This window comes from Toxorhynchites rutilus, chromosome 1 (assembly GCF_029784135.1).
Source record: "Toxorhynchites rutilus septentrionalis strain SRP chromosome 1, ASM2978413v1, whole genome shotgun sequence".
Lineage (NCBI taxonomy): Eukaryota > Metazoa > Arthropoda > Insecta > Diptera > Culicidae > Toxorhynchites > Toxorhynchites rutilus.
Window position 1 is genome coordinate 136,913,640 of NC_073744.1, and position 26,580 is coordinate 136,940,219.

General features: G+C 40.0%; 1 protein-coding gene and 1 pseudogene across 1 annotated transcript in view; one reads left to right on the forward strand and one right to left on the reverse strand.

Annotated features, from left to right (window-relative positions):
* LOC129767674 (alpha-2 adrenergic receptor-like) overlaps positions 1 to 26,580 on the reverse strand; it is a 228,326-nt gene that overhangs the window by 97,467 nt on the left and 104,279 nt on the right. The window lies entirely within an intron of this gene.
* LOC129767662 (replication factor C subunit 3-like) lies at positions 14,047 to 15,089 on the forward strand (annotated as a pseudogene).

Below are 26,580 nucleotides of genomic sequence, written 5' to 3' on the forward strand. Positions count from 1 at the left end.
CAAGACACGACCGCATTGTTGACGTAGAACTACGCTGTTATTTTATTCAAGTCGCTTGTTTATAACTTCGGATATTATTTTATAATGCTGTGAATTTTAGAAATAACTGTTTAGTAGAATGGTTTGTGCAGTGACCCTCTCCCACGAATAGAACATCTCAGATAATTTCATTATGAACAAGTATTTACAATAAGAAAGATTCCTACTGAAGATAGGGGAGAATCCAACCAAGGATTTTCCAACAGGAACGATGGAATTTTCCATATTGTGCAAGTGGAAAATTCCCTACACATAGCAGGTAGCCAGTAAGTTAGTTCTAACGTTTTCAAAGTTCTGTACATCCTCAAAGAGGGATCGAGGATTAGAGAGAAAAAATAAAAGAGTTGATAGTTGAACATCGAGAAGAACAGTTGTTTCTCTCGATAGAAAAAAAAAAAAGAAAAGTGCCCCAGACCGCTCGGGCGTTACATTTGGTGACAGCGGTGGGATGCTGTCCAAGTGGGGACAGCAGCCCACCCATTAAGTGATTATTTGGATGCTAGCGCGAGTGCGTCATCGACAACCAATTTCAGTGTGCGCGGCGCATTTTATTCTTCGAATCAAGAATGATCTTTTGTTTTTGTGACGGATTTCGAATTTCAATGTTCCGGATTTCGAATTTCAAAGTGTGAGAAGAAAATTCGAATCGAGAATCGAATCAAAAATATAATCAATGAAAAAAAAAAGTATCAGAAACATTGTGGAACAAAAGTTAAAAAATTAAGTAGTGATCGTAATTGACAGCAGATCAAGTGACATTGGATCTTCCAAAGTGTATGGAAGCAAAACCAGAAAACCAAAATCTGAATCGAAGTGGTTATCCCACCAAGTGAAAAAACGTTTGAATAGAAACTATCAAAACAGATTGGATTAAACGAAACGGTACAAAAATATTACAACAGTGCCTAATATCAACAGCCAGAATGAATAAGACGAAACATGTGCGGGAGGCAATGCTGTGGAAGAGACGGTTCCTCTCAACGCAAAACTGTTAATCAAGTGCAATAACTTAAAATGGAAGCAGTTTGATGGCAGTGATGTATTCAAAAAAGGGAAACACCGTAATATCGGGATACGTCAGTGGCGGTGACTAAAGACCGGCAGGATTGGCTGCGTTATCATGATGCCAGTATTATGAGAAGGGGAACTTCTAGCAGGATTCTGGTTGGAGGAAAACGTTAATAAAGCTAAGTGGCACCTAATTAAGATAGTTAAACAATTTTATAAAAAAAAAAATATAAAAAATGATAAAAGTATACTATTTAAAAAATACGAGAAATCGCTGATGCATTTGAAACGATGCATTCAGCAGATGCGAAAAAAAAACTAGGGTTATTCAATTCTTTAAGAACTGTTTATTCTGTTTTGAAAACATAATCATATCTCCCATACTTCAATTGTATGAACAGGGAAAGATGGGGAAATGTACTTATCGATAATTTAAACAGGTTTGGTTTAAAATTTCACAAACACACTTTAAAGTGGGATTTTTAGAAAAAGTGATAGATTCAGCCATATATGTCTACAGCCAATTTAACAAGAATGTGTCCATCAAACGCAATCATAGCTTTTGAATGGATCGAAGGGCTGGAAAACCGGGAATTCTTTCCTGTAAGGGCATGCATGTATTGAACTTACTTGAAAGTTCAGAAGTAACTGAAAATGTGGGATACAATTACATGATCAAATATATAAATGAGATAAAAATATATAAATGCGAAGAAAATTGATAAATGCGAGAAAAACTAATGGAAGAGCAATACACACTCTTCTAATATTTAAAAGAATAAATGAAAGAATAAACAAGGGGATATTAATAATTATGCGGATATGCGAGGAAATATTTTCAATGTAGCTTGAAGGCTCTACAATGTTGATCGATAAGACTGTTTGGGAAATTTTATGGAGATATGATAATTTTATTTTTCATTTGGAATTGCGGAATTTCAGAATTGAGAGAGTTGAGATAAATAAATACAGATATCATAGCAAATGAAGAACACACAAAAATTGAAATAATATACAATCAGTTATATATAAAAATAACCTCACAGACCAATTTTAGAGGAAACTCTTCTAGTTTCCCCTAAAACTCATTGAGTAGGGGGAGATGCAGTGACCCTCTCCCACGAATAGAACATCTTAGATAATTTCATTATGAATAAGTATTTACAATAAGAAAGATTCCTACTGAAGATAGGGGAGAATCCAACCAAGGATTTTCCAACAGGAACGATGGAATTTTCCATACTGTGCAAGTTGAAAATTCCCTACACGTAGCAGGTAGCCAGTAAGTTAGTTCTAACGTTTTTAGAGTTCTGTACATCTTCACAGAGGGATCGAGGATTAGAGAGAAAAAATAAATCGGTTGATAGTTGAACATCGAGAAGAACAGTTGTTTCTCTCGATAGAACAAAAAAGAAAAGTGCCCCAGACCGCTCGGGCGTTACATTTGATCGCCCTGAATTGGTATTTTAAATTGTAGAATCAGTTGTTGATAATTCATTGATGATTCATTATCGCCCTCGCAGAACAATACCCTAATCCTATCGTATGTCACAATTTGTTTCATGTCATTGCATTAAAAATTTACCTCGAACGCTATTCCGGTGGCCTTTTTCGCAATTGACATAGACTCGGCTGCAGTCGATTATATACTTGTTGCACCAGTACCATTATTCCACATCATATAACTACATCCATATATCTTCGGCACCTCTAGGAATCGTTCGTACAACGTAAAACAAGCCAAACAAGCGTTTGTTATAGCATGCATACAGAGCCATACATTGGTGGCTCAAGGCTACTAGAAATATAAACACTTCTCATTATTTTGCGCTATTCTAAAAAAAAACGCTTCTGTTAATATTGGCTGGTCTCGAAAAAAGTTGCATTACTTTCTCAAGCTCAAGATAAGCGCAGCTGTCATCCTTAATGGAGAAAGTTTTGCTACTGGCGAACGAAACTAAATCACATACAAAATTCCAGAACGACATTTACTTTCATGGTGATTACGCCAAAAAATGGCTACAGTGTAATATACAACAAAAGTTATCTTAAGATGAAAATGTACACGAATAAATTCGGCTCTGTTACAGCGGAATTGCTAAATGAGCATAAAACGAAATAATCTCTTTCTGTTAATCTCAACAACTTCGAAAAGAGTAGCATTGCTGTAGCTCAGCAGAAATTCGTTACTAATACCCTAGCGCAAATATTTCCCTCTCACTATCTTTCCTCCTTGTTTAAATTTATCATTACGGCTGCATAATTTGCACCACCAATGCACACGGGAGCAGATACAAACGGGGCTTCAGCGTAGCGAAGATGTACTATTTTTACGTACGGGTTATGAAGCACGCACGTACGCACACAAATATCCATATATCGATGGCTTGAAGCATCTAAATATACACACACTTATCTCCGTTTTGCGCCCTACTCAACAGCCTTTTCTATTAATATTGTCTGTCTAGATTAGCTGTTAGCTGCTTTAGCTTAGCTGTTAGCCTTGGTGGAAAGAGTTTTGCTACCGCCATGCGAAACCAAATCAGAGGCATAATTCCAGAACAATGATTTTCTTGGTGAGCCGACGATAGCCTAACTTGATGATTCCCCACACAATTGTGTAGCTCAAAACATTAATGCAATGGCATCAGTTTGATGCAATGATTGCAATGAGTAACTTGGTCGCGTCCACCCCAATTGCTTTAAGAAAGCTCGCCCAGCAACGGTGTTGTCCAGTCGGTGTCTTTACGAAGAATGAACGTTTGCCTCAATTCAATTCTTTGTTTTTAAGAGGCTTTAAACTTTGCAGTTCATTCGCCTCTAAGCTTGCCTCAGCGAGATCCATTGTGTATAGGCACTGTAGGCAAATATTCCCCTTCGTTCTTCTTCTTTTCCTTTGTTAACGGAGGTAGTGATCCCCGATAATCGTAAGATTAATCGAATACTTCGATTATTAATCGAACGAATACTGCACAACCAATAATCGAAGCGAACGAATAATTTACGTCGATTAATCGATTCAAACTCAGAAAGAGAGAAAAAAACGTACGGCCGCATTATCTTTGACGCTCCCCTAAGTTCGTAAACAAAGCTCAATGCCGTCAACGTGAATTGAACTTCGTTTACGACTATAGGGGTGAGTAAAAAATAATAATTGATTTTCAGGCGGAATGAACACTTTTTTGATTCCATATGGCTTTCTAGCAAATGAGAAATAACAATCTAACTAATTATTTCTCTCAGTGGTGCGATTTATCGATTATTTGGTAATCGGCCCATCGTATCGAATAACAAACTGCTGAAAACTATTCGATTAACTGATGAACGATTATTTTCAAAAATCGGAGATCACTACACGGAGACTTTAAATCTTACGATTTCTCCTTCATTGCTCGTTATTCACAGCTCTGTTTGGGAAATCACACAAATGGATGGGGAAATGAGATTGCTTCCAATTTTCGTCAATTTAAACCATATACAGACAATGGGTAGTAATGTATAGCATACCAAACAAATTTTAGAGAATTTCCGATTCGATTGGTATGTAAATTGTGAAAATCCGTTCACAGCAAAAATAGTTATTAACGTTAACTTTATTTCATAAAAACGTGACCTGTTTTCTGATTTGGCATCCTTAATGTAAGACGTAGTTCTACGTCAAAAAAAAGACGGGTGGGTAATGTCGGGGACATAACCGGAGTGACGTAGGACTATACAAAGGGGACAGCTTTTGTTAAATATATATTTTAAATATATTGTTTTATTTTCTTCTCCTACGTGAATACCTACCTATCTACCTGAAAAATGTATTAGTCTACTGTTTACTCTTTATGAATATGTTGATGGTTCTGAAAAGAACCTTTGGTGTTGTGTTTTTGTTATCACTCGATATTCCCATCTTGTTCGGTTGAACCTTCCTGTTCAGCTATTGCGTTTGCCACTCGCCACAGCTTTCACAGTTGGAAAATTTCTTCCCATCCAGCTTGTGACATATTGTTCAGTAAATTACATTTAATGCGACGTGCCGGAGAAACACTTTGCCACTCACTGAAACTAATTGTTGCCTTGATGAGCGCCGAACCGAAGCTGCTCTGTTCTTGATGCGGGTTTTCTGATTGTCGTGAGCAGGTTTTCAAGCCAACTCGAGCACTCCGACGGCCGAAACTCTATAATCGCTGTTAGGTATACTGGTGCTCCGGCACCAATCCGTTCGGCCTAGTTACCCTTGCGGAGCAATCAGTGAATGTGACCAACAGGGAACTGAAGACCTGCACGGTTCGAGTGAGACTTTGCCTTTCCCTTAACTTGTCCTCCTATGTTACGTCCACGATGCCGATGCCGTACAACCACACTGCCAAATTCACATACTCATCAGATCCTGGCAAACAAATTATGAAAAAATCAATTTGTGTTTTATTATTATTTTGGATAATGTTTTAGAAAGCATTGAACTGTATTTCCTAAACTCTTTTTTGGAAGGTTTAATGGCCCTGAAAAGCGCCTTGTTTTATGGAATGGTTCCAATTTAGAAAACTTAGTACTCGTGGTTTTGAAAAAAACCATTTCGAATGCCCTCGATGCCTCCTTGTTCTGGATTTGCCACCAAAGCAGTTTGTATAAAGAACAAACTTTTTTCTTCTGCTACCTGATGCCGTTTTGCGATTGCGTTTGCCACTCGCCACTCGCTGCAACTGCCTGTTGTCTTGATGTCCACCGAACCGAATGTGTTCTGTTCCGAATGCGGGTTTTCTTATCGTCGCGAGCTGCTTTGCCAGTTAACTCGATCACTTCGGCGGCCGAAACTATATAACGCCGGCTAGGTGGACTGGTGCACTGGTAATAATGCGCTCGGCCTAGCTACCCTTGCGGGGTCCAACACGGCTCCAGATCAACACGGTTCGAGCGGGATTTTGCCTTTCCCTTCACTTTTCCTACTTTACTATGTCCAGACATGGCTGCTTGGGTTGGTTTCTTGATGTGTTGTGATGCGAACCGATGTGGTGTACGGTTTGAATGAGAATGATCGTTACGAAAGGAAGGAAGGTCTTGTATTATAGAGACTTTAAACTTTTGCAGTTCATTCGTCTCTAGCCTTGAGAAAGGCCCTTTGAAAACTCTATTCTACTCCAGCGCTACCACCTCCACCCTCTTGCCTTGAGAAAGGCACTCGATCCCTCGCCGTCCAGCTCGTCCAGCAACGATGCTGTCCAGTCGGTGTCCAGAAAAGCGATCGTTACGGCAGCGGAGCGGGGATTTTTAAGCTGACTGGCTGGCTCGAGAATTACGCATGTGTGAGACTGCGACCAATGTTTCGTTCATTTTTTTCTTTTTCCTTTCCAATCGTGCTTCATTCTATTTCGCTGCTGATCTGGTTGCCCGTTTTGATCGGTACGATTTGAGGAGCACAAAATGGACCAATCAAAAATGGGCACATAGAGCATTTTGACAATGCTTGATATTTCACAATTATTCAATTATTTATCTCAAGAAAAATGAAATGTTATTCGTTATGATAGATGCGTAGATATATTTCCTATCAATTGATGCAAAAACCTTTGCGATCTATTGAGAAATGCTCGAGTTATAAGCGTTCCAAATCTTGCATTTTTTCCTACTTGTTCAGTGCCTAGATTTCCATTTCACCCCCTATATCTTCCGGTTAGACGAAGTCCTACGTCAATAAATTCATGAGTAACGATGTGCATTAGAGTGCCAATGAGAATGGTCATCTCAAATTTACGAATGGGACTTCCTGAAAAAAAAAATGATTACCTCGAAAAAATACACCATACAACATTTTAGTTCATTCAGACTTTACTTACTGTTGTCGTAAAGACGCCAAAGTTTGAGTCTTCCGAAAACCATAGAATCACCGTTCATGCGTTCATGCGTTCTTCTACAGCCGACAACGGGATCAATGGAATCATTCGGTACCTCGTCCCAAGCCTCGGCTACCCAAAACATAGCATCCCTAATGTTGATTCGCTTAACCATCTCATGGAACTCTCCTTGGCTCCTGGATGCCAAGCTTTTGCTTGTATTTGGACTTGATCATTTGAATAATATTTTGGTTCATGAGCTGTAACAAGGCAATGTTTTTTTTTCCAATTTCAAAACATTATTCCTCCCCCATGGGGCGCTAGTCAATTTGTGGCTAAGATACTGCATTGTACAAATAAGTCAGTGCAAATCATAGTTATTTAACGTTTACCGAGAGATTTCCTTTTAATTTTCATATGATTCGATTATCCGGAAAATTCGATCATCCGGAGTGAAAATAAAATCAACATTCCGTTTCGTCTCTAGTCGAGAGTGAGCAGTCTGAGAAACTGATCATCCATTGCAGACCATTGGACAAAACGAATTCTTCAAAGATTTGGTGTTTTTGCGAAAGCCATCAAAGTCCAGCGCGGATATAACCAGGTTACAAAACTAGAGGGACGAGATCTAGCTTCATGAGGATGCATCGTATGCCTTTTCGAAATTTACAATAAATCGGAGCGACACCACTCTATCACAAAGCGGTTCGATCCAAAGCTCCGAGGCTAAGCACCCAATCGGATCAGGAAACGAAAGTAAAGCGACGGCAGAAACTAACGAACGAATCATAAAATGATACAAGCAAGCATCGATGAACACGCGCACAAATACCAAACGGTGACTCTCACGCTGTGTTCATTCAGTGTTTTCGTTGACACGTCAGATTTCTTTTTCATGAGTGATTTAAAACATATTATTGTGTGCGTTGAATGAATCAAATAAGAGAATTGAACGAGCGCTCGTTGATACGATTGGAACCATCCTTGCCTATGAGCCCCGCCCTACTCTATTTTTTAACGATGTTTCACAATTACTGCCATTAAACTTTTATTTCTTTCTGTTCACTGATGAAACTGAGATATACTTAAAGAACCGAAACCAGTAACGTAGACCATCGAATTGATACACGACACCCAGCGTTGCTCTGTGTTTATAGTGTTTTTGGTTGGAAAAGTTTCAACAGATGTGCCAATGTGATTCCTATCAATTTGATTACATGACACTCTCTTCGAACGTCTCAGGTATAAGAGAAAATAAAAAATATATATCATCTTTTGGTAGCTTCGTAAAACTTTTGGAGAACTTTAGACAATAAATCATACGACACTTTGCCGACAACTCTTAAACTTATTAGAAATGTGCATCGAAGATGTGGACTTACAAACTTACAAACGATTTATTCCCCTTGATGAAGGCAGATGATTCGCGGCACATCCGTGAAAAACCCGCACATCAATCGCCCCAGCGCCGCCACGCAATTCAAACGGCTCCCACTGCATGTTCGTAAAACGGGTATAATTTTTTATTCGAAGTACCCGAAGCGCCAGGTGTTTCGGAAGCACGCCCGGATTAGTGAAAGTTTACCTTCCGAGCTCAGTGCGTGCTGTCAAAGTTGTTCCGGGCTGAGAGTGTGGCACAATCCCATTAAACACACATACCGGTAGGCGGTAGATTTAATGGTCTTTCCCGTATGCGGGGTCGAACTTTTTATCCAGCAATGCGAGAGAGAGAGAGATATGTACCCTGCACCCTTCTATCTACCACCAGAGCAGAGCTTCAGGCAAGATGAAGGTGAACATTATCAAAAATAACCATCGCCTGGGAGGAGTTTATCAAGGGGGTGGCTTACAGTCGAAGCATATGGAGCGACCATCTGTTTCCATCCCCCTGTCTTCCAGCAGCTGGTTCCACCGTTTAACTTAGCACTGCGGAGCATATTTATGCCACATCGGGGGCTAAAAAGTCGGAAAACGAATTCTTCGAGTGTGATAAACTGCGGATGTGGGACGACCTGGAGGCAATTTGCGTTATGTGTACCTTTTAATGGTTCTTTTCAGAAACCATGCGGGGATCACTTTTCACCTCAATTTATCACGAATTACGACACATGTATGAGCGAAGGCAGGGTTCCGGGCTCGATTTTGTTTATCCAAAATCTGATAGTATGGCTCATTTATATCGACTCGTATCGTATGTGGACACAAATTCAAACATGGTATCCCTCTTGGCGGCAGAGACCATCCCAATTCGTCATAAATTATCATTGGTTTCCCTTACTCCGAATGCAGAAGCCAGTTAAATGGTCGATCTCTCAACCGGATATTTATTAAACCCATCCGAAGGGGTTGTGCGTCAGCATGATATAATGAGCACCATTCTTGCCCCGATATACCATCGATTTGTCTCAAGTCCTTGACTTCCCAGTACCTCAATCCCCCCTCCCGTAAAACGAAACATAAACTCACCCCGTCTCGAAATGGCGCCAATGTAAACCGGGGAGACGGATGGAAATCCTAAACGACTTGTTTGAAAATTGCTTGGGGAATCCAATCGGGCCCGGCGGTCACCGAAAGGGACACTATCGATTGGATGTCCAAGCGAGCAGGATGGGGAAAAGCTGTGAAGATATTCCCTAGGAGATCGTTTGTTTTTTGATGGGGTTTACCTAGAGTGGAGAGGAGAGGATGGGTGTGATTGATGGAAGGAAAAGTTTCGTCCATACAGACGTTGAAAATTTGATGGAGTTATTGACAAGTTTTCCGAGGTTCCGGGAAGGTCCGCTGGCAACGGAAGTAAATACTTATGCACTTAATTATTCGTTTTCAAATCTTCGCTCAATACATTTTTCCTTATATTGCTTTGTGGTATGGAAAGCGTCGAATTGTTTTCATATTGATCGCTTTGCTTTCAATAATCCTCAGTACGATTCCAAAAATAGCAAATGTACCATTATTCATAACAGGGCTTCACGTTCCCACTTCCCATTGAATGAGAACTTTCTCCCGCCTTAATTGGCTTTCATTGACGTCTGAAGGAGAGCCATCCGCCAAGGGCGAATGACTGATAAAGGATTGACACAATACGTGTCTAACCAGTTCGATCGTGGACCGACCAAGACCGTGTATCATGCACGGTATTCACGAGACGTGACGCCTAATTTGTCTCACACCAAAGATTTGTAACGCGCTGTCACGTCTGCTCCAAGTCCTCACGTCTACAGGTCTCCAGCCGTCAAATATCACGAAACAAACAACGCAATGTGGCATCGTAATTTTTCGTCATTACTTTTCACCGCCTCGCTCCCTAATTATATTTGGTGGGTCATGCGACGGCTGGCAGAGGGAGGAGCCATGTGAAACGGAGATAATTCCATTGCCACCCGTTGGCAGGGTTTGATGGATCGCTTCTGAAGGAAGGTGAGGCACAAATATTGCTCACATCGCGTGAATCATTTGTAGAAAAGATACATTGCGAGATTCTTGTCACAAGTGTAACTATTGCAAATATCACGACTGTTTTGGATGCTATGAATAACAGTTCGGCTGAAAAGTTCATAAGGTTGACGTCTAGATGGCGCCTCTTGCAAAAATCTACTTGACTATCACAAAGCACCATCTTTCAACTGACGAATTTACGTTGAATTTACAACCAGATGGCGCTGCGAGTAAAATGAGGATGTTTTGTTTTTTTGACGTAGAACTACGTCTTTCATTGAGGGTGCCAAATCAGAAAACAGGTCACGTTTTTATGAAATAAAGTTAACGTTAATAACTATTTTTGACGCGAACGGATTCTGGCGATTTACATACTAAATAAATCGGAAATTCCGTAAGATTTGTTTAATATACTATACATTAGAATCCCCTGGTTTGTAAATGGTTAAAATTCATGAAAACTTTAAGCGTTTCATTTTCCCATACATTTGTTCTGTCCATTTGTGTACTTTCCCGAACAGAGCTGTCAATAACCAGCAACTTATCGACGCCCAACGGAGGGGAAATCGTAGGATTTAAAGTCTGCGTGAACAAAGGAAAAGTAGAAGAATGAAGGGGAATACTTGCCTAGAGTATAAACAGTTGATCTCGCTGAGGCAAACTTTCATTCGGCATCGGACTGTTGAGCAATCCAGTTCACTTTGCTTTCGCTGCGCTTCGATCTAAGATTGGACCCCACCAGTGGTAATCCAACTTGGATATCGTCGTTTGGTTTTTCTGTTCGTTTTTTTCGCGTTATTCGTATCGTGTATTTTTCTTTCCGCGTCCTAAATTGGACGCTTCGCGTAATGTGTGATGAGCAAGAAGAAGAGGAAGGCAAGCTCTAGCCCTGCAAAAAACGAACGCATTGCCAGGGGCAATAAAATTTCGAGGCAAGCGTCATCTAATGATGCACGCGATGTTGGTGCACTGAAAAGCGCTCGCACTGAACCGAGCCTTCTTAAATGTCGCACCGCATCGAACAACTGCGAAGTAGGCGCGTCGGTCGAAAATGTAAACGTCGTTATCCAGGCAGCAACCAAAATCAAGCTCCCCCCGCTGGTAGTTAAGGCGGTTCGCTCTTGACACACTCATCAGCGAATTCGCATCGACAGGTGTTACAGCAGAGTACAAGCTGTGTGGCATAATTCATAATTCAGTCTTTTTCCAAGCAGTTTACATTGTTTGTTTTCCGTCATCATAAGGGCTTCGTTGGTGCCTTTGAGAATCCATCAATGCATTAAATTGACGTTATGGCGAAGCAGGCGTTAAGGTTATGCGTCAAAAAATTATTTGGGGAATATCAAGCATCTCGAATGTCTTACTGGAATGTTATAAGTTATTTGGGTTCGTGTACCAATCGCAAAACTGCCTTCAACTAGGATTGCATTTGCGCTAATATTGATCATAATGAAGCATTGCTACTGTTTTCGAGGTTGTAATCAACAAACAGAGTTTATTTCGCTTGTTTAGTCACCAAGAAAGTAAATGTCGTTCTGGAATTTTATATGTGATTAGGTTTCGCTTGCCAGTAGCAAAACTTCCTCCACTAAGGGTGACAACTGCGCTTCTCTCGAGGATGAGAAAGTAATGCAACTTTTTTCGAGGCCAGTAATATTAACAGAAGAGTTTCTTTTGAGAATAGCGCAAAATGATGAGAAGTGTTTATATTCCTAGTAGTTTCAAGCCACCCAATATATGGCTCTGTATGCATGCTATGGCGAACGCTTGTTTGGCGCTTGGTTTACGTTGTACGAACGATGCCTAGAGGTGCGATTCCTTTGAGGCAATACTAAATAACATGTATCAGGATATTTGATACTTGCAAGTGTTGTCATTGTTGTTGTTTCCATGCGGTGCCAAAGATATATTGATGTAATTATGAGATGTGGAATAATGGTGCTGGTGCAACATGTATATAATCGACTGTAGCCGAGTTTATGTCAATTGCGAAAAAGGACACCGGAATAACGTTGGAGGTACATTTTCAATGCATTGACATGAAATAAATTGCGACATACGATCAGCTAGTGTATTGTTTTGCGAGGGCAAGAATGAATCATCAATAAATTATCGTCAACTGATTCTACAATGAAAAAACTATTTCAGAGATTATTCTACTAAGCAGTTGTTTCTAAAATTTCACAGCATTATAAATTATATCCGAAGGTATAAATAAGCGACTTATATAAAATAACAGCGTAGTTCTACGTCAACAATGCAGTCGTATCTTGGACACAACCTCCTATAATTTTTGCATAAATTTGGTTTGAAAAAAAACTTATAACCATATATAACCAATTTTCACCCTAATCTCCTTTTTTTTTGTCGCGATATATGTATTTTTATATAAACGATACCAAATAATTGATTCGTCGTTCGTTTTTTAAACAGGGCGAATTTATTTACGTTGTTTAATGCCAGATGGCACTTCGTCCTCTTCATCGAATTTCACCCTACACATACGCAAGTAACCTCAATTCGACTAAAACTAGGAATATCGCCGGCGAGCTGGAAGCCTTTTTAGATGAGCACAATGAATCATTGAAATTATTCTAATCACACCCATGCTCGGAATGCAAAATAACAGTCACACTATTGTCGTCAATCCTGATAAAATCCGATTGAAGAGCACGTGTGTAGATCCAATGCGCCACAGTTTCTTTAATTATTAGGACTCATTTTTAATTAAAATTTTAATATTATGTGGTTGGAGAGGAGATGAAACAAACAAGAGAGTGCCCTCGATGGATTCTTATGTGTGTCGTTTGATGAATTGGCGCAGTCAGGACCAGAGCTGCGATTTGTCGTGAGAATCAAGTGATGGTACTCACACAAAGATAATCAACAAATTTTGTACTACGATTATCTTTGGTGACCATCCTACAGTCAGTTCAATAGTATGAGAAGAGTATTATCACAGCACTAACACATGGTGAACTTCTAGTTGACAGTAAAAATCCGAGCTCTTTGGTGAGTGTCCTGTTGTTGAAATGTCAGAATAGTGCGACACTCAAAATTCTAGCTGATGGTTTGGTGTTTGGCGATGTTTACACCATTCGCCTCTTTGTGTTCGTTCTTTACGACCAGGGATGCCAGATGTGAATATACAGTTTCATTTTAAATACAATTTGAAGAATATTGTATTTTCAGGCATGTATTTTCTTTCATCTTTTCAGATGGCCTTAATGTTTTAAGTGGCACTTCGCCGACTCTACGTAGTTTTACACGTGTCATTTGTATTAGTACTTAGTTTGTGGAATGACAAGCCTTGACTATCCCCTCTATTGCGGATCCCGATCGGATTTGAAATTAGCAAAATGATGCATTTTGAAACCCGTTCGACTTCGATTTTTTTTACCAAATTTGTTTCTCATCATTGCAACGATGCTAAATTTGTAGACATGTTCGCAATTTTACTGATGTTTGATGTCCTGCCTATCCTGTTGCAGACTTATATTTTCAGTTGCAGGCTGCAGGGATATGGTATCTCTACTCTTTATGACTTGATTACCTGCACTAACAACCCCTTTTTTCATACATTACTTTGCTATTCTCGCGGTTACAAAAATATATGTCGAAGACTTTCAAAAAATCATCTGGCATCTCTGGAGGTGATGACATTTACTTTGACAAAGGTCAACACGAAAACAACAAGTCACCAAGTATTTTTGTATACATTATACATCAAATATTTTTGTGTACAATGGCTCTCTGGGTTGACCGCTACCGACCGCGCCAGCTGTCCAAACTGGACTACCACAAAACGCAAGTTACGCATCTGATCAATTTTTGTTCCCAGGGAGACTTCCCGCATGTTCTGCGGTCCTTCCAGGCCAGTAACAAAACTCACATCATGTGTCTGCTGCGGAAACTTTACCAACCGGGCGCGGAACGGCTACGCAATGAGATAATGAATTTCACAACGCCCTCGAACCGGAAGGTGGAAATCAGGAGCATCAGCAGTAATTACCACATCGAGTTGAATTCATCGGTTGCCGTGATATATAACAGGGTGATCGTGTCGAATTTGATCAAGCAAATTGATCCCAGTGGGTAGAGGGAATATGAGACTCGTCTTGTCCGAAGTGGATTAGCTGACCGAAGATACCCAGGATGCGCTGAGAAGAACCATTGAAAAGTATTTGTCTACGTGCAGATTGATTTTGTGCGCCAATTCTACTTCGCGGGTTATTCCCGCGGTTAGGAGTCGTTGCTTGAGTAAGAGTGCCGGCTCTAGGAGGATATTCTTAAAATATTGAATGTAAGATTGTCATTTGTTTGTTTCTTGAATGTAAAAACACTATTTGCATTTCAGCACATTCCTTCGGAGCTAACGAAAAGAATTACGCTATCCTCATGCTGGAAGCTGGCAAGGTACAACAGTAACCGTTCACGATCAACTAAGAGGTGCCGTAAATCGACATGCAAATATTCCTTCGAGAAACCGCCAATCAGATTGTCCTCGAACGAAGTCCACAGAAGCTGGAAGTGGTGAGGAAACAGCTATACGAACTGCTATCCCAATGCGTTCTATCGAATGTTATAATCTGTGGATTGGTACCGAATCTGGTTAAAAATTGCGATATGAATCTGAAGACGCAAACGTTTAATTTTACCGGGTACTATGAACACCGGATGCAGCAAGGAAGCAAACATATATTCCATCTGGAATTGTTCGTGGCGCAGTAAATGGTACGGTATAAGAAGTTTCTTAATAAAGCCTCAATGCAAGTGGATGATTTTTGAGCGATTCTTTGAGATCGCAATTTTCTTTCGTTTTATGAAAAAAATAAATAAAATGTTTTGTGTTCATCTCACGTTTATTAACTAAACTTCAATAGTTCTGGTAATGATTAACTCAAAATAAAAAAAAACACGCCTTATCTGTCTTCAATCGGATCGTTTTCATGATCAGCAAATAATTATGAAATGGTAAATTTATCAATATACTTAAATACCATTTCATTCAAAAACCATTATACCATGTTCATTTGACATTTAAATTTAATGTAACTTTTAAAATCATGACACCATAATATTTTTTATTACATATGTCTGTTCATTTTAACTACAAGAAATCAATATTCGCTCGATTAATCGAATACTGAAAGACAATTGTTCGAATTAATCGAATATTGGCCCCACGATTAATCGATAATCGAATAAACGAAAAATTTAGACAAGAATCTAAACAACCGTCGCGATTGTCAAAAATGATTGGAACTGTCTGATCACTCACATTTCTACTACCATCATACGACACAACCACCGCTCTCGTAACGTAAAGTTGTAAACAGAGCGATCGGCAGTGAGAGGCATTGGAACCAACCGTCATTTGGTTAGGTGTCAGAAACAAAAGAGTGAGTATCACTACTGAATTTTTGGATCTCACGTGCCGTGAGAGGAATTGAGTGACTATGGTCAGCTTTTTTGTGACATTGACGGTGATGAATTGCAGCTCTGGTCAGGACAACGTCATTCTAGGATGTCTTGAGCTGTGTCAATAATCCATGGTCAACATATTCGCAAAGGTAGAGAGCGAACGACTGCGATTCCTATGAGACAATCAACAGAAGCGGTTCGAGGAATGATAGCGAGACGCTATCATGAGTAACACCTACACAGCCTTTGTTCAAACGACAGCTCGTTCAAACAAAAGAAATGCAGTCTTTAATGGGCTCTATTACAAAATTACACGTATTTCGTCCAACATGTTGCTGGATGTATACAAGATTTATAGAAGAAACGTTAAGTTCGGAGTTCGTTAAGTATTTAAACAACATCGAGCAATGATTTTCATCCAAATTTAAGCAATTTAAAATTATTTTCGTGTCTGCTAATCTGATACAGATTAAATTGCTCCACGAATACGGATTACTTATTTTTGAAGTTTATTTTGCGCCGAGGCAAGGTTGCTACATTTCATAGCACGAATGATCAGATTTCTGAATGCAAAAGACGAATCCTGAGATCCGTTCGATCCGGTCCATTTCTCTGTACATCATAGATCTCATCTCCATCTCCACATCACACTCAGGTTCGGGAAGTTCCCACGGTCCAATGCAATACACGGTCAAATCTTCACGTATCTGCTCGATATTGACGTGGAATCTATCCTTCATCGATCATAATCATTTAAATTTCATAGATCGTTGAAACATTTGAACACACATGTATTGCAATTCATGTATGTACATGTATTGCAATACATTAGTTATTGTTTATTCAACGGTCAAAATATTCACTAGAAGTAATTTATATGGCAGAACAACGTTTGCCGGGTCAGCTAGTAAATATATATTTTTTATACCCAAAATACGGTACAGATTGGTGAAAAGACGGGACAACCAAAAACGGTCGAAAGAACGGTACTGTTCCTTTATCCCTTTGCGGTCGTATTAAATTTGGACATGGGTGTCGTACTGGTCGGAATTATTTTTTCTTCAGAAAGCAGTGATACATACAAGATAATGAAAAAAAAAAACTTTTTTTTTCTTTTGTTTTGTGGACCATATATATGTATTAATATAACAATGTTTCAATGTTTCAATGTAATGTTTTTTTTTATATAAAATTATATTTTATAATTTGTCTTCGTGTGAAATCTTTCGAAATAGTCTCCAAGAGTAAATCATATGAAGTATAATCAATACATAATTATATTTTTACTATCCGTTGAATATGAGACCCTTTTGCCATTAATGCAATAAATGTGTAATTAATGCCAGCAATGTGTATCCGGAAAGATCAGCACTTTTCACTTTTAACAAACGAAGGTTTTTTTACATAATATTTTTCGAATGACATAAGACACTTATGCATACAATTATTCTGTTCTTTAAAAACAACTACTTCAACATAATTTGAACCTGTATTTACTCAAATAATGATTTCTGCGTATCCGAAATAATCAGAACTTTTCATATGAGACGAACAAAGATTTTGTCGCTTGAGACACTTTTACGATTATTCAAATAACATGAGACATTGATGCAAACAGTAGTTCTGATACTTATGAACAATTTTTTCCATCACACCAAAGTGTTACAATGGCTGAATTCTGCTGTAATGATTTTTGTCATACATTTCTATGAATTTAACGCACTGTGCGTTGTCTTGTGTGGGTGAATACTTTGATTGATATTGAGTACCGTTATCTATTAAAGGGTGTGTCACATCAAATTGCATCACGGAAAAAACGCTGTAGAAATTAAATTTTTAGGAATTATATCTTCAGCTTTCGCTTATAATCAGATAAGAGTGTATAGATCACGTGGGCCATGCTTCACTGTCAATTTTTCGTAAATTTGGAAAAATGTCGTCGAACGAAAAAAAGCGTCGTGGATTAATCCTGTGCACTCATTTCGAGAATCCGGAGTTGTCACATCGGGACATCGGTAAGATGCTGGGAATCGTCCAATCCACGGTCAGCAGAGTACTAAAACGATACTTCGAGAACCTAACCATCGACCGGAAGGTGAAGAACGGCAAAAATGGATGCTCCGTCAGTGAAAAAGATCACAAGCGCGTAGTTAAGTAGTTTAGACGTGATCCGAGAAGTTCTGTCCGGGATGTCGCCAATAAGCTGAATTTGTCAAGTTCATTCGTCCAGCGGACCAAGCAGCGGGAGGGTTTGCGTACATACAAGGTTCAGAAGGCTCCTAACCGCGACGAAAGGCAAAACATGGTGGGGAAGACGCGAGCCCGGAAGCTGTACACCGAAATGCTGACGAAGCCGCATTGCCTGGTAATGGACGACGAAACCTACGTCAAAGCGGACTTTCGTCAGCTGCCGGGCCTGTTGTTCTTCTCCGCAGAGGACAAATTCAGCGTTCCGGAGGAGATTCGCAAGCAGAAACTATCCAAGTTTGCCAAAAAGTACATGGTGTGGCAAGCGATCTGCTCTTGCGGAAAGCGGAGCGCCCTCTTCGTGATGACCGGCACGGTAAACGGGCAGGTTTACCTGAAGGAGTGCCTACAGAAGCGCTTACTACCACTATTGAAGCAGCACGAGGGCCCGAACATCTTCTGGCCGGATCTCGCTTCGTGCCACTATTCAAAGGACGTGTTGGAGTGGTACGAAGCCAACGGGGTCACCTTCGTGCCAAAGGAAATGAACCCGCCCAACGCGCCGGAGCTTCGCCCAATAGAGAAATATTGGCCGATTATGAAGCAGGCCCTCCGGAAGAACCCAAAAGTTGTCAAATCGGAGGCGGACTTCAAGAGAAAATGGATTTCTGTTCAAAAAAAAAACTACAACCTGACGTTGTACAGAACCTTATGGACGGGGTAAAGAGGAAGGTGCGAGCATACGGGCTTGGGTTCGAAGTATGAATAAAAAGAAAATGCCAAAAGTTGTTTAATAGTTTTTATTTTACTGTCTAAAAGTTTCAAAAGGATCGGTCTACTGGGCGAATTTATACAGCGTTTTTTCCGTGATGCAATTTGATGTGACACACCCTTTACTCATAGTAGCAGCGTATTAATTCGCGAACAGGTTCATTAGACATCAAGCTTCGTTTAGGAAAAACATAACTGATACTTGGTTGAGTAAAATATAAGATTAGCACGGTTTCTTGCTGTGGTGGCTGAGAGCAGACAAGCGACCACAAAGAGTTAAAAGCGGTACGGTTTGGTCAGCCTGCATATGCCCCACGATTTTATTTTAGTCTCTTCAATAATCTAGATTAAAGGGAGGAGTGTGATAACTACTAACTGCTACTTGCTCTCAGTATATTATCTGTATTATTACAAAGAAACCGTTTAACTTAAAAAGTTGTTTTTACTTTGTTTTATTTTTTAGTTTTTAGTATTAGTATATGTCTCTTTAATTAAAACGATTCAAAATAGTTTTAAATGTTTGATTTTTTTTATATTTGTTTTTTTGATATTTTCTAATATTATTGTTTTATGTTCGTTTTTTTAACATTTTCGCGAGCTAAAAAAACGAAAATATGAACTAAAAAACGTAAAAGTGAGCTAAAAAATTAAATGAGCCCACCACGACCGTGTCATTGCAATGTGCTCGGGAATCGGAAACCAATGTAGGTAACATCCCAAACAGAGTGCATGTCAAATTTGATAGACGATAAATACGCATTTGTAATCTAGACAAAATCACATAGGTCATTTTATTTTCATTATTTGACGCACATTCAAAGTGGTACTCAAAACATACTCTCTCGTACATTCGGAAGAACTCCGAAGTATTATTCCTGAGCGTATTGCAAAGACACGCTCGTGGTGGACTCACTCGCCAGGCATGACTTCATATCGTTAGTAGAATGAATAATTGTTGCTTACTAACTATGGAGGTTCATATTTACCCGCAGTAGTTATTTTAAACAGGTGCTGGAACCACCTGTCATCCCACTCTGCTGAACGACGGCCGACCGCTCATAATAACAGAACATAACTTTTTCTAGGTTCTCAAAACATATAAACCATCCATCTATAATGGTTCACCTCGTTCCTCTCCGCACTCCGCACTATCCGACCGGTACAGTCCCAACCAGCGCTACGACACACATAGTTAAGAAAGGCCCCACTTCACAGTTCACCGCTAGCGGCCTCTTCAATCGCAATAGCAACAAAGTACGGCAAAATCTAATAATCGTCTAGCGGTGATATGTGGAGGTTGTGGGGGCTGGGGGCGAGACACGACCGACAGATGCCTCTACTCATTCCAGGCAGTCCCACACGCAGTCGATGGTGGGTGGGTTGGAAGGTAAATCGCTTCTCACAACCAGCTGAATACGTAGATCCTGGTCTCTCCAACCGCACCGACGCGAAGAAATGGAACAAGTGGAGAGCACTCCGGAATCGGTTCGGATGGTATGGTTTTGACTTAAAAATAGATCATGCATGATGGAGATGCGGGAAAACGCGTCTCAAAAATAGCGACAGTAGCGTCGAATGGAGAATGTAATTCGTTTCGCAATTCGCCGCGGTGGACAGCCAGGGATGCTGCGTCAGATTTGATAGATTTTTGGAGTGCGCTCTTAGCGAGCATGGGCTGGCAACAGATTGGCAATCAGAAATCAAAAGCAGCACTACAATCCGTAATCGTTTTCCTGATCACACAAACAGTGGTGAATGAAACGAGTCGTTTATGACGAACAGTCATTTTGAGGCAAGACGTTGTGCAAGAGCACTAATTCTGGAAGATATGAGCAACATATGCAGCTGTATTCCGTAATATTTCTGTCGGATGTTTGTTTCTAAGCAGCTCGATTGATTTATAGTGTTTAGGAAAAGGCGGCTACTAATCCCTATGGGTTCTTTCCGTTGGATGTAAAATATTATTGCTTACTCAGTGGAGGTCTAGAGTTTACAAACATTGTTCGGCTATTGGTAAGCAAATTTGTAATTTCCACAGTACGCGTTGATCAATTACCAGGGATGTATTACCAATCGAATTTTCTATAGAACCACAGATGTAGGGAAACCGCGGGTAATACGGACAGTGTGGGTAATATGGACAGGTGGTTGATTTGTATAGTTACATTTTGATTTTTTTTTTTTACACCTTCTACATGTTATTCTATAATATTTAAGCCACCCCATGGCAATGAATACTGATCAAAAGTGGAAAAGGGAAACAAAAACCGAAAATCATATATGATTCCGCGTGAGGATGTATTTTTTTTGACGTAGGACTACGTCTTTCATTTCTATACCGGGGTGTAAAATCAAAGTTTCGAAAACGAAAGCGTTACCCCGGAGACCGAGATTTTGAGCGTTAATAGCTCCTAAACAACTGAACGAAATGGTATGATAAACACTTCATTCGAAAGATAAAATGTCTACGCGTTCTATACTTGTTACTTTTTGATCCAAAAACTTGTTTCAATAGTCTTAAAATTGCTTTCAAAACAGGCTATTGAAATCACCAATCGGTATATAAGCGAGCGGCGCTCGGAAATCCACTCAGTTCTAATTGAACAGCGATTGGAGCATGTTGTCGCTGTTGCGGTGAAGCTCTTTATTTATCATGAAAGCGTGGATGAACGGTGTCACCAAGAGCCTGTTTGTGCACCCTAGGCCAGAAGGGAATCTATCAGGAGGAGAGTGATGCCACAAACGGTTCCCTGGGAAGACATCGCTACACACACATACACGCGCGGCTATTAACAGGTGGTTATCGAGTTGGCATTAACCACTGGTGGGCTTCCAGTATCGAGGAAAATGTGGAAATATCTAATCGTTACTGAGAATAATCTGCCAGTTCCTCTGGGAATTTTCAAAATATATTCATGTGAAAGAGTTTAATTGAATGTTTTCTATCCATGTAACACTGTGACCAAATACATTAGGTTTTGTGATTTTTCAATCGATCGCAATCAACAGGATAGCTTCTGAAGATTATTCTTCCCCATCAGTAGGATATTTCCGTATCCAATATTGGATGCATAAAACCTTGTGCCTCCAACGTAACGCTCTCGTTTTCGAAGTTCTCTAAATATTCATTCATTCAGAATGAATTCAGATTCAACTTCATACAAATGATCTCTAAATCAACGATAGTCCTACGTCACCCTTGCGGTTATACCATAGATATAACCCACTTCCTGTTTTTTATCCAAAATATATATTTTCATTAAGGCTCATATGGCGTCAGCCTGGCGGGGCCGGGAGTTCAATATTTCGACAATGTTTGCCTTATAACTATGTTAGTAAAGGGTGTGTCACATCAAATTGCATCACGGAAAAAACGCTGTAGAAATTCGCCCAGTAGACCGATCCTTTTGAAAATTTTAGACAGTAAAATAAAAACTATTAAACAACTTTTGGCATTTTCCATTTTTCATACTTCGAGCCCAAGCCCGTATGCTCGCACCTTCCTCTTTACCCCGTCCATAAGGTTCTGTACAACGTCAGGTTGTAGTTTTTTTTTAACAGAAATCCATTTTCTCTTGAAGTCCGCCTCCGATTTGACAACTTTTGGGTTCTTCCGGAGGGCCTGCTTCATAATCGCCCAATATTTCTCTATTGGGCGAAGCTCCGGCGCGTTGGGCGGGTTCATTTCCTTTGGCACGAAGGTGACCCCGTTGGCTTCGTACCACTCCAACACGTCCTTTGAATAGTGGCACGAAGCGAGATCCGGCCAGAAGATGGTCGGGCCCTCGTGCTGCTTCAATAGTGGTAGTAAGCGCTTCTATAGGCACTCCTTAAGGTAAACCTGCCCGTTTACCGTGCCGGTCATCACGAAGGGGGCGCTCCGCTTTCCGCAAGAGCAGATCGCTTGCCACACCATGTACTTTTTGGCAAACTTGGATAGTTTCTGTATGCGAATCTCCTCCGGAACGCTGAATTTGTCCTCTGCGGAGAAGAACAACAGGCCCGGCAGCTGACAAAAGTCCGCTTTGACGTAGGTTTCGTCGTCCATTACCAGGCAATGCGGCTTCGTCAGCATTTCGGTGTACAGCTTCCGGGCTCGCGTCTTCCCCACCATGTTTTGCCTTTCGTCGCGGTTAGGAGCCTTCTGAACCTTGTATGTACGCAGGCTCTCCCGCTGCTTGGTCCGCTGGACGAATGAACTTGACAAATTCAGCTTATTGGCGACATCCCGGATCGAACTTCTCGGATCACGTCTAAACTGCTTAACTACGCGCTTGTGATCTTTTTCACTGACGGAGCATCCATTTTTGCCGTTCTTCACCTTCTAGTCGATGGTTAGGTTCTCGAAGTATCGTTTTAGTACTCTGCTGACCGTGGATTGGACGATTCCCAGCATCTTACCGATGTCCTGATGTGACAACTCCGGATTCTCGAAATGAGTGCACAGGATTAATTCACGACACTCTTTTTCGTTCGACGACATTTTTCCAAATTTACGAAAAATTGACAGTGAAGCATGGCCAACGTGATCTATACACTCTTATCTGATTTTAAAGCGAAAGCTGAAGATATAATTCCTAAAAATTAAATTTCTACAGCGTTTTTTCCGTGATGCAATTTGATGTGACACACCCTTTAATATGTAACCGTTTACTCGCGGTTGGCTCGAGGTTAGTATTAGCAGTGTTTTCGTAATTGTGATGCTGCTGTCTTCAATGCTCTGTGCGTGTGCCCGACACGGGATACTTCCTATTGGGATGCAGCTGACCATTAATCAGCAACGCCCCCCTAGTCTGTACCCCATATCTAGCGTGGTGCGTCTTTCTCGACTCGAGGAATCCAGGATAGAATGGTCACTAGCCGGCGCAATCATCAGCTCGTGTAGAGTTGTCATGAGCGGTACAACCTTTGGCTCTTGTTGAATGATCAGTGGACTGCACAACCTTTGGCCCGTGTATCTGTAAAGAGTGTGTGTATGTATTACCGCGACTAAGTAAAAGTTTATCGATCGGATAGGAGGGATATAAAACAGGGACACAACGAAGGAAACACCATTAAACGTTGACATCGGCGTTTCTGAGAAACAGGTATAGATGAAGCAGAAGATCAGGATCACGGCTACCGAAGGTATCCCGGACGGGGATATCAGATTGTCTGCCTTTTGCTCTCAGTGCTCTAGAGAGCTGAGAGCGAGCAGCATGGAACCGAATACACGACCAGACAACATGCTCGATGTCGTGGTAGCCATCGCCACAATCACAAAGATTGTTTGCTGCGAGCCCAATTCGATAGAGATGCGCGTTTAGGTTGTAGTGATTGGACATGAGCCGAGATATCACGCGAATGAAATCACGACCTACATTCAATCCCTTAAACTAAGCACTCGTCGAGACCTTAAGGATAATCGTGTGTAACCAACGACCGAACTCATCTTCACTCCACATGCGCTGCCAACTAAGGAGTGTGTGCTGACGAGGAATCTGGAAAAATTCATTATAGGCAATTTGCCTTTCAAAAAGTGTACCTTCTGAAGCGCCCACCTTAGCTAGCGAGTCCGCTTTCTCATTCCCCGGAATCGAGCAATGAGAGGGAACCCATGCTAAGGTAATCTTGAATAATTTCTCGACCAAAACACTCAATATATGTCTTATTCTTGTTAGGAAATAAGATGAGCGTTTATCAACTTTCATTGAGCGGATTGCCTCTGTTGAGCTGAGACTGTCTGAAAAAATAAAATAATGGTCGATGGGCAGTTTTTCAATGATCCCTAGAGCATAGTATATCGCACCCATTTCTGCGACATACACGGAACAAGGATCTTTGAGTTTGAAAGGAATTTTCATTGAAGATGCCGAAGCCAGTGGACTCGTTTATGAATGAACCGTCAGTAAAGAACATTTTATCAGATCTAACATTCCCATATTCTGCCGAAAATATCGACGGAATAGCATTGGATTGAAGATGATCTGGTGTTGTATTGGAGGCACACTATTCTGTTTACGAATCATTGTAGCATTTAAATGAGACTAAAATCTTAAGATACATAATACGAATCAAATAAATAAATAAATAAATCTATATACAGTGATGCTTTTGAATCCGGACGCTTTTTTATCCGGATACTTTTTCATAACATTCAATATTATGCCAAAACCATTACATTTTTTGCATGTTGAATTGATGTGACTGATAGTTACTATTGTGTCAATTTAGTTTAGTGTCAAACATGGTACCTAGCTGTTAACAAAAAAAATGTAAAAAATCAAAAATAAATGTGAATTTCACCAACCCATGTCCGGAATAAAAAGCACATTCAGAAAATGCTTTTAAATCAGGACGGTTAAAAGTTGACGATTAAATTTCTCATTGAAGAAATTGCATAAGGGTATGTTAGAAGACTTAGTATCGAGTATGGAGTATGGAGCAAAGATTTTCGACACGGGAAACCGCAAAACTCTTCGGTTTACAGCACGGGGTCGATTATACGACCCGTTTGTATGTACGTGGGTAACTTTGTAACTTTGTCTGTAGCGCTGTCCCACATTAATGTATATTTAACCCCCTTTCTGTTGACCGATTGATCTGAAATTTGGAACACATCTTAATCTCTACAGTCATTATAAAAGTGCGTATTTCATGATCCTGATAATCCAAAATGACGGCCGCTACAAAATGGCGGATTTCATATTTTCACTAAACCTCATCAATATGGGTATCAAACGAAAGGGCTTGACTAGTAGAACACAATTATTTATGAAAAATTCAAATCCAAAATAGCCGCTAGCACAAAATGGCGCCATATACATTTTTTTCCAAACCTTATCAATATGGACATCAAATGAAAGGGCTTGATTAGTAGAATACAATTATTGATGAAAAATGTAGATCTAAGATGGCGGTCGCTACAAAATGGTGGAAAACATATTTTCTTAGAACCCCATCAATATGTGTATCGAATGAAAAGGCATGATTAATAAAATACAATTATTGATGAGAAATGCAGATCCAAGATGGCGGCTGCTACAAAATGGTGGATTAAATATTGTCTCAAACCCTCATCAATATGAGTATCAATTGAAAAGGCTTGGCTAGTAGAATACAATTATTGATGAAAAATGTAAATCCAAGATGGCGGCCGCTAAAAAATGGTTATCCACCATCCATATTTTCTCAGAACCCCATCAATATGGGTATCAAACGAAAGAGATTGACTAGTAGAACACAGTTGTTCATGAAAAATGCAAATCCAAAATGGCCGCCATCACAAAATGTTTTGAAAAAAATATTTTTTTATCGAAACTGCATCAATATGTGTATCAAATGAACTATTAACTATTTGAACACAAATTCAAAATAAGCCACGTCAGATTTCCATTTTTTACAGTTAGATGTTTCATTACATGTCCCTCGATTTTTTTCAAGTCTCATCAATGCCCTAGATTAATGAAGAAAGGAGTGTGGTAACCACTAACTGCTACTTGCCTTATTATTTTCTAGCGCTTAGTGCATCATCTGTATTATTATTATGTTTAATCACAATGAAACCGTTGAACTTAAAAAGTGTTTTTTACTTATTTATTTTTGACGTAGGACTACGTATAACCGGAAGATATAGGGGGTGAAATGAAAATCTAGGCACTGAACAAGTAGGAAAAAATGCAAGATTTGGAACGCTTATAACTTGGGCATTTCTCAATAGATCGCATAGGTGTTTGCATCAATTGATAGGAAATATATCTACGCATCTATCATAACGAATAACATTTCATTTTTCTTGAGATAAACAGTTGAATAATTGTGAAATATCAAGAATTGTCCAAATACACTATGTGCCCATTTTTGATTGGTCCATTTTGTGCTCCTCAAATCGTACCGACCAAAACGGGCAACCAGAGCA